This window comes from Vanessa atalanta, chromosome 17, assembly GCF_905147765.1.
Source record: "Vanessa atalanta chromosome 17, ilVanAtal1.2, whole genome shotgun sequence".
Classification (NCBI taxonomy): Eukaryota; Metazoa; Arthropoda; class Insecta; order Lepidoptera; family Nymphalidae; genus Vanessa; species Vanessa atalanta.
Window position 1 is genome coordinate 11,538,915 of NC_061887.1, and position 9,060 is coordinate 11,547,974.

The following is a 9,060-nucleotide window of genomic DNA, read 5'->3' on the forward strand; positions in this document are numbered from 1 at the left end:
CAACTTATTATAAACTCATTATAAAAACATCAAAAAAATATAAAGTTTAGTAAAAAACATAAAATAAACACTAAATTTTCACTATATAAAAATTTATAGTGAAAAGTTATCATTATAGTTTACTAAATATAATTGTTATTTGTGTAAATAAAGTCAAAGTGAATGAATAGTGTGACTAGCGTATTCTTGGCTAAACAGTTGCAAAAGTATCGTGTTGTTCTCTCTTAAGTGATTAAGAAAATACTTCGCTAAAATTTAGCACATTGTTGCTTACATTGTGATGGACGTCTCTCGTTAACGCTCGTCTTGAAGACGAGAGAACGACTTTAAGACGAGCTGCCACGTCGTGCTAAGCGTTGAGCGACGAGTGCCGAAAGTGCAATATAAGCAATTACATATTAGGACAAACTTCATCTTACAATTAATAATAGGATTTAAGTACATACGTAATATAAATATATAGTGTCCAAATTCTCATCGATATTGTCAATAGATACAAATTACATTTTGGTGTTCTATACTCAATAGGTACTATTTTTAAACATTAAATGTTTATTTGTTCAAGTATCAATATTTTCTTGTAGCTTATGATTAGACTTATAAAAATGAACTTTGTATAGGAGGGCAAACCGCTTCGTTACGTAACGCGTTACGGAGTCCGTCTGTTTGGCTTCTCTTTCTCTTATGCTTATGGCAGAGATTAGTTTAAGTTGTCACTTCTGTCGGGCGTTCGGGATATACACGTATTTTTATTTATCTCCGTACGACGATAAAAACTGAAAATATATGATATAAATGAATACAAGACGCCACACAGGCGGAACTGCAATGTGTAATTAAAACTATATTGTGTTTGGTGGTGATATGTGTATGAGAGAGAGAGAGAATTGCCATGTTACAGTATTAAAGCTGCCACCGGTTCGGAATGTAGATTCTACCGAGAAGATAAATATTAAGTAACGTCCGTTTTCTGTTTTACTCAAGAGTATTTCGTATAATGTTGACTAAAGATATTGAAACAGTTCGTGGACGGTTAGCTTTCAAGAAATAATGGAAGCGTTTCAAAAACTTTACGCTTAAATTAATTTTATTAATACACAAGTCTTCATTGTTTATGAAACTTCTAAATTTCGCCATTTTAACAAATAATAACATCAAACATGTTAATTACTCTATACTGTTATTACAATTTATTTGGTGTCGGTTTCAGTGACCATGACTAGATTATAAAATCATAATTTGTGTAATATGAGTAAAGGGGAAAAAAATATATAATGCTATTAAATGAGGTCATGGACAAATAATTCATAAATATTGTCCTGGAATACTATTGAATTGGTAGTACTATATGGAACAAACTAGCATGTAACGCCGGTTATAATAATATGTATTTGGTAGGCTAGCCTGCCTGGTTGGGATCACTCACTTATTATAACTTATCTGTTTAAAAAAATACATCGCTTCTGGACCTTTCGACAAAGATCAAAGCGGTCATATAAATTGTACGTTACAAATTATTCTCAACAAATTGTAAGCTTGTATTTAATATGTCGAGGTTCTGGGTACTTTTTCCGGGTTCCAGATAAAAATATTGACTTTTTCTGTCAAGAAATATTAAATTACCTATATGTAGCGCGGAGTTTGAAAGTTGATAGTGAAGTGTCCACATAAAAGCAGATGCTTGCTCATGGATAATTGATCTGTTTATATATCTCAGGATAACTTTAGGTCAAAGCAGTTAAAGCTCTGAATCCTAAAGTCGGAGAAGATGCACGGAACATTAATCACAGAGAGGAGACAGTAATCTCAGTGAGTTACATTCAACAAAAACTACTAGAACGCGTTAGATTGTCCGCAATTGCGGCGTAGTAGTATTGCAACTTGTACAAGGAAAACTAAGTCTTGAATTATGTGACTAAGTTTTAACGCTTGTATATATGTAACTACAAGTTATTTATGATTGTATGTTCTCTATATATGTGTTGTTAAATGTATTTTATTTATTCAACTTATATGCTTAAATGAATGATATTATCATAGGTCGGTTGAAATTCTAATATACGGGTACCATAAACGCATATTGAAGCTGCATGGTTGCTAACATATTCCTTAATATGAGAGGTTTTTATCCAGAAGTAAGGCATTTATATTTTAAACTTAAACTGAAAAGAATGATTTTCAGAATATTTCGCTATACGTAATATCTGAGTGAATAGTTTGACATTCTTTCTGTTTCTAAAATTTCTTAAATTATATGGATTTATTTAGTAAAATGGTTTTAAAACCTTCTTCGAAACGCGCTGCATCTTCTGGTAAAAGTAAAACTTAAACTCGTTAAGTAGTTTTTTAATCAGGCAACATGAAACACATCTCCTCGTTTGTTTTATAGAATCAGCACATAAGTTTCGTTGCGTTATCGTTAAAGTAAAATTAAATTCTCAATTTTAAATTATAAGAAATAGCGTTAATATTGAACAAGCGTTTGTAGGTTTTACTTAAAAGGCTCTTATAAATATGTAATATTAAAACCCTGTTTCCCAGATCGCCACATCCTTAGGTAATGGCTGGGAAGCGTTTTATAAACATTGCATTACGGTAACAGCATTAGTTAGCGTCATAAGTTGTACGCTTAAACAGCTTAAAGTCCGATTTCAATGTTAAACCTAATAAATTTCGACTAAAACGCTTATTAAGCGTTAACGGTTAAGCTGTCGTGCACATAATGTGTAAACGATGTTTAATGCTCAAATTAATTTGTTATTGTGACAAATGCGATGGTGGGAGCGTCTTCCAACATATTGTGTACTGAAATCAAATACACTTACGGATATATATAGTCAAGCACAATTAAAACTTTGCGGTTATAAATAATTTCGTGCTCGGCTGTGAACCATTATGCCACCTTCAACAGCTCCGGATTAAACCATTCTGGTAGAATGAGCTTTAATTTTTTCTCAAAAGGTAAAGAGTCCTTAGACCAGCAGTGGGCATAGTGTTACTTTCCTTTTTAAAAGAGCTGAATAATTACTTTTACTATTAATTTACTATGGATAATATTTATTACAGTGACAATGTCTATGGGGCCTCTAACATTAGTTGATCTATTTACCAATACGTCTTCCAATTCAAGAAGAAAAAGCAATTCAAATATTCATTAATGAATATTTCGCGAAAATGAGCTATTATTTGTTATGCTGTGGAACAATTGAATTTTAAGCCTCAAAGTTTCATTGATAACTTAATAAATTTGCACAGATAATCATAATTGTAAAATTATATTATGAATAAAAGTGTAGATATGAACAATAGATTATTATTATGAATAAAAGTGTAGATATGAAGATATTAGGAACGGCATTATAACTTTTTAAATAAGCATATGATAAATTCGGAGCTTAAAAAGCGCTCGTCCAAACATCTATCTACGTGTTGCATATATTGGGCGCTTTGCGCTCGGAGTTTAAAGCTAAGCGTTGGTCGATGTAAAAAGTGCTCACTTGTAACATACTAGCATGAAAGAGTTAGTATATAAAATGTTAAAAATGTTTGACATATTTATTAAATATGAGTTCAGGAGTTCAAATGGAAGGCTTCAAACCCCGGCCAGTTGATTTTATTTGAGACATTTGTGGCCTCTGGATAACATGCTTGTTCTCACCAAGTTTTTTAACAAATAAACTAAATATGATTTTGAATTTAAGCTAATTATTAATTTAATTTATTTAAAATTCTTAGAAGATTTTTAATTTGATGTATTCGATTTAAGGGTGTTAAGACCCCCTCTCTGACCGCGACTGTTTCACTTTTCCTGATCAAAAGCAACCTTCTCGGTGAGACCGTGCTCTCTCTTGTCGACCCTTACGACATAAATAAATCGTTTCTTAGGTCTGCGGCGGTCCTTCGACTATTCGGTCAAGGCAGCATTTATTGATATAGTCTGATAGTTTACGGCTGATGTGCGCTTAACTTATCCTTTACGTCATGCCACGAATATGCTCGTTACGATTACGATCTTTCACTTAACGCTGTACGAGACGTACATCTCCGTGACGTGAAGTTGTTGGACATGTTTTGCGGGCGCTGGCCTCGACACGCTACAGTATAAGAGGACTGATCAAATGATGTACTTGTCCCGAGGGTCTTTAATTTAACGGGCGATCCTCTATTCGAATATCTTGCGATTTAAGCTGCGTTTATTTAAGACATAACCCCGACATATTTATCCTCTCAAGAAATAGTACTCCAAAACTTCAAGCAACATTTTTAATAATATTATATTTAAAGCAACATTTTATTACCCTGAGAAATTAAAGGTTTAATGTAGCACTTGATAGATAGTTACAACTATCTATCACACTCGTACTATGAATTGTGTTTTAAAGCTCATGTGTTAGTCTTATACAGAATGTATCTGTGAGATTTGGATTTGGTTTGTTGATGGTATCTCATTGGTTTTATTTGTTAATTAAAATGTAAAACCGAAGAATTAAAAAGTCTTTTTCTATTAAATTGAGATAGAAATAATTAATACTACAAATTAAATTTAATTCCTCGTACAATATCTGAAGAATAATTTTAAATTCTAGATTCAGTAGTATTCAGGAGACTTGAGGGCTGAAATATTTTAGCAGTTGGCGACGCTGCGTCCGCTTGACTCGAGGAGATTTTTTACGAGAAAATAAAAATACGTCAGTAAAACAATTTCACTGTCATATTTTTCTTTCATATTTTCAGCCTCGCGATAAATTTTATAGGAAGGAGCTCGGCTTAAGATTTGCGTAGCAACGCATATTTACATTAATATCAGACGAAATACACAACGTTGCCTTTGAAGACGGATACGACACGCATGTACAATTGTACACACAGTCAGATATACGATCATTATCAATACAGTGTTGTAGAGATGATTATGGTAACATCTATTATGCTGTCTTGAATGCCAGGATAACCGCGGACAGGGCAACGGAATTATGACGTGCTACGAACTAATTATGTGTTGACGTATGAACTTATACTATATTAAATTCCAATAATTATCATGTTGTTTTAGATATCTGAAGCCGAGATGGCCCAGTGGTTAGAACGCGTGCATCTTAACCGATGATTTCGGGTTCAAACCCAGGCAGGCACCACTGAATTTTCATGTGCTTAATTTGTGTTTATAATTCATCTCGTGCTCGGCGGTGAAGGAAAACATCGTGAGGAAACCTGCATGTGTCTAATTTCAACGAAATTCTGCCACATGTGTATTCCGCCAACCCGCATTGGAGCGGCGTGGTGGAATATGCTCCAAACCTTCTCCTCAAGGGAGAGGAGGCCTTAGCCCAGCAGTGGGAAATTTACAGGCTGCTAATCTAAAAAATCTAATCTAATCTTTAGATATCTTCGGTAGTATTGCATTGTTTAACTGATATCATCACTTAACTATAACCATACAATATTCAATTACTGCTATATTATAAATCACCAATAATTACCATTTATTCTACCAGCGGCCAGCAATACTTCGTAGTACTTACTTCCGTTTTGAACAAGCTCCGCTTGAATGAGTTTAATTACATTGTACAGGCACAAGGGACACAATACCTTACTTCCTTTGATTGTCGCTGTCAGGAATGGTTAATATTTAACGCAGTTCCAATGTGTGTTGATGATGGTCACCCGGTCGACTTTTTAACAAGTGGTCTAAAAAACAAATAACAAAAAATAGAAAAAAAAATCTATTGCAATTTTTGTTTTACTTATTAAATCAAACTCGTAAAATGATTGCTTGTTTACTCATTATTTCGTAATCAACTTATAGCTACAACACTCACATTTTTAAATACGTAATCTTTACATATAATAAAATTGGAGTGTCTGTTTGTAATATATATTTTTATTTTTTTTCGATTTTTGTCTATCTTTTTGTTCCGGCTAATCTCTGGAATCGTCTGGATATCACTGGCACATAGCTAATGTTATAAGGAGTAACAATCACATTTTTGTTAAATACAAACGGACACGAAGTCGCGTGCACTGGTAGTTATTAATAAATTAACGATTTAGAAAATATTTTGAAATTATTGTAAAGATTATATGATGTTCGTTATAATTATCTAAGTCAAAGATAAAATCTTTATGCCATGGCCTAAATATATTTAGAAGCGATACACTTGTCTATTGTTCGTCAACAGTCTCGCACTGGTTCGAACATAATAACCTCGCACTTGAGAAGGACTGGCGAAAGAAACTCGGGTTGTTTTTTATCTTAACAACGGACTTAGTCTAGATACGATCATTTCGCAAGGTGTGCAATATTTTGGTAACTAATCTGGCTATCTGGATCCTGTTGTAAAAGCGTATTTATTTCTCCACAAAATTAATACTACCCTGTATAATCGGATAACAGTAATTATAAGCTTATGCCTGTTACCTAGTGTTAATAATACGAACGTCACAATTTCTGGAAAAGTTTTTTATATTTTGTGTACATATATAACATTATTAAAAATTACACATCAGATATATGACAATACTCATTATTGTCATAGATCTAATCTAATACAACAATCAATGTAATTGCATACATTTTGCTTCCTTACCTTATAATATGTATAAAAACTATATATTTCTTGTGATAAAAGTACTGAGGCGAGGTCATCCCTTTGAAGTCACCAATTTCCGCGGTCGACTGGTAAATTCGAATTTTGGACTTTGTCGTTCCTAAGGGACAGGAATGCCAATCAAGCCTAAAGTATTCGCCTCCGTATATGTATGTTATTTAGCAAAATCCACTACCTACTGCTAAAATAACATAAACGTATGTTGAAGTGTATCTTGGTCAAGATATCATATTAAAGGAGGCTATAAATCGATCAATAAATAATAAAGTATATTAACACGTTATTAGGCAAGGTTAGATGTTAGCCGAGGAGCCAAGAAAATCCAATCAGAACACGTGAACCAAAAGCCAGGAAAGTATTAGTTTTCATGTGATAAATTTCCTGACCCAAAAAATATATCAGATTACTTTGTATAATGAATTAATAGATTTCTCTAATAAATAAATAATATGTATGTAGATGTTGAAATTTGCGTTTCTAGCCTAACTAACCCAATAACTAACTATATATAAAAATATTTGTGATGTGGATCCTTGTATAGACAAGGAACAAATCGTGGGAAACCAGATCCCGGCTGGCGGCTGTTTACGGGAAATTCCTATTTCGTAGTATAAAACCGACTTACGATATTAGCTACATTTAAACTATTTCTTAATAAAAAATCAATTTTTTTTGTTACATTAAATATTAGTCATTAAACTATACCAAGCGAATTACGTAAGTCTATCTAATATTTATTGAATTTCTCATTAAATTTAAATATATACAATTTAAAGTTGTATCAAAATAATCATTGTAAACGTTGTCTATGTCGAGTGACTTTACACATCATTGGCGGCTTAGCGAGGAGCTTCATCGTGTAGTTCTCATATCACTTTTATATTTTCTTCGTAACGACCCTAAAGAAGTTTCAAAAACCGTTAACACCATTCTAGGTCTACACCTCAATGTACGACCAAAATTAACAATAAGTTAACTATTTTTTTAATTTTGATCTGTTGGTATTCATTTTAGTTCTCATAGTTTTGAATAAATATAACTTATTAGTGTAATTTGTTATTGTATGAATATAATTTCCCAAACGACTTAAAGACCCGTTTACAATATAATTTAACATCTGCTCGCTGACTGCTGACTGCTGCTGACTGGTGCTGCTGTCTGCTGCTCACAGACAACACAGTTATAGTTGTATTTCTGCAACTTATGTCACTCGTTTCGTTGCTTAGCATTTCCAAACAAAAACTCTTGTCTAAAACCTTATGGTAATCAAATTCATTCGGAGTCCAATGGTATTTCGTCATAGTATCAGGTTTTATTGATTATAAGTACATATAAAATTCATACCTATATATTGTATAATCAAGTATAAAATTGTCTTTGCCTGCGACTTTTAATAAAAATATTTTAGACATTTATATTATTATATATGTTACGTACCTGTAACATATATCATAATATTTATTACATATATAATAATAATTATATTTAAGTATACATATTATCTAAATGGTTAAATGATCAATATGTAATGTCGATAGGCTTGTTAATATTATTTATCGATAAAAACTAACCTTACGATTTATTTATTTATTACCAAAATCAACCAATTGTTTGGTTGACCAGACAACTGCTTCTATTGAGCAGTATAACACAAGACCATACATTTTGGAACATGTTCCAAATAATTTAAATTAAATTCTAAGACAATAGAGGTAGTCTCTGGCACCAATAGTATAGTTTCCATAGAAGCCAATAAAAAAAAAAAGAAAATAGCTAATAATAAAATTGTAAACCTGGTGCACCAAAATATTCAAGGAATGTTAGGGAAGGACCTAGAAATTGAATTATTTTTAACCTGTAATGATATTGATATTATGTGTTTAACCGAACATTGGCTTCTGAATTATCAGGTCATGTTTAACTTTAGTGGGCACCAGATGGCTAGTTTGTTCAGTAGGAATAAAGCTATACGCGGTGGCTCTTTAATACTTATGAGTAAAAATTTTAAATTTAAGGAACGTAAAGATATTGTGAGCCTTTCTATTGAGCAAACTATAGAAATAGCCTGTGCAGAGCTTGAGCGTGTCATTGTTGTATGCGTATACAGGCCCCCTAGTGGATTATATGAATTGTTTGAAAATGTACTGGAAAATGTTTTATCGAAATTATCTGAATCTAATAAAGAAATTATTGTATGTGGAGATTTTAATATAAATTTACTGCATAATACAACCACAAGTATTAGATTCAGATCATTGTTAAGTTCATATAATCTGGTAAATCTGTTCTTAGAACCAACTAGAATAACAGATTCCACAGCAACTTGCATAGATAACATATTTGCAACCCATATTCCACAAAATAAAATTATAATTAATAAACTAAATTCAGATCATTGTGGACAACAAGCTTTATTTAACTTCCATGTTAAAAAAATAAGCAATTCCGAAAA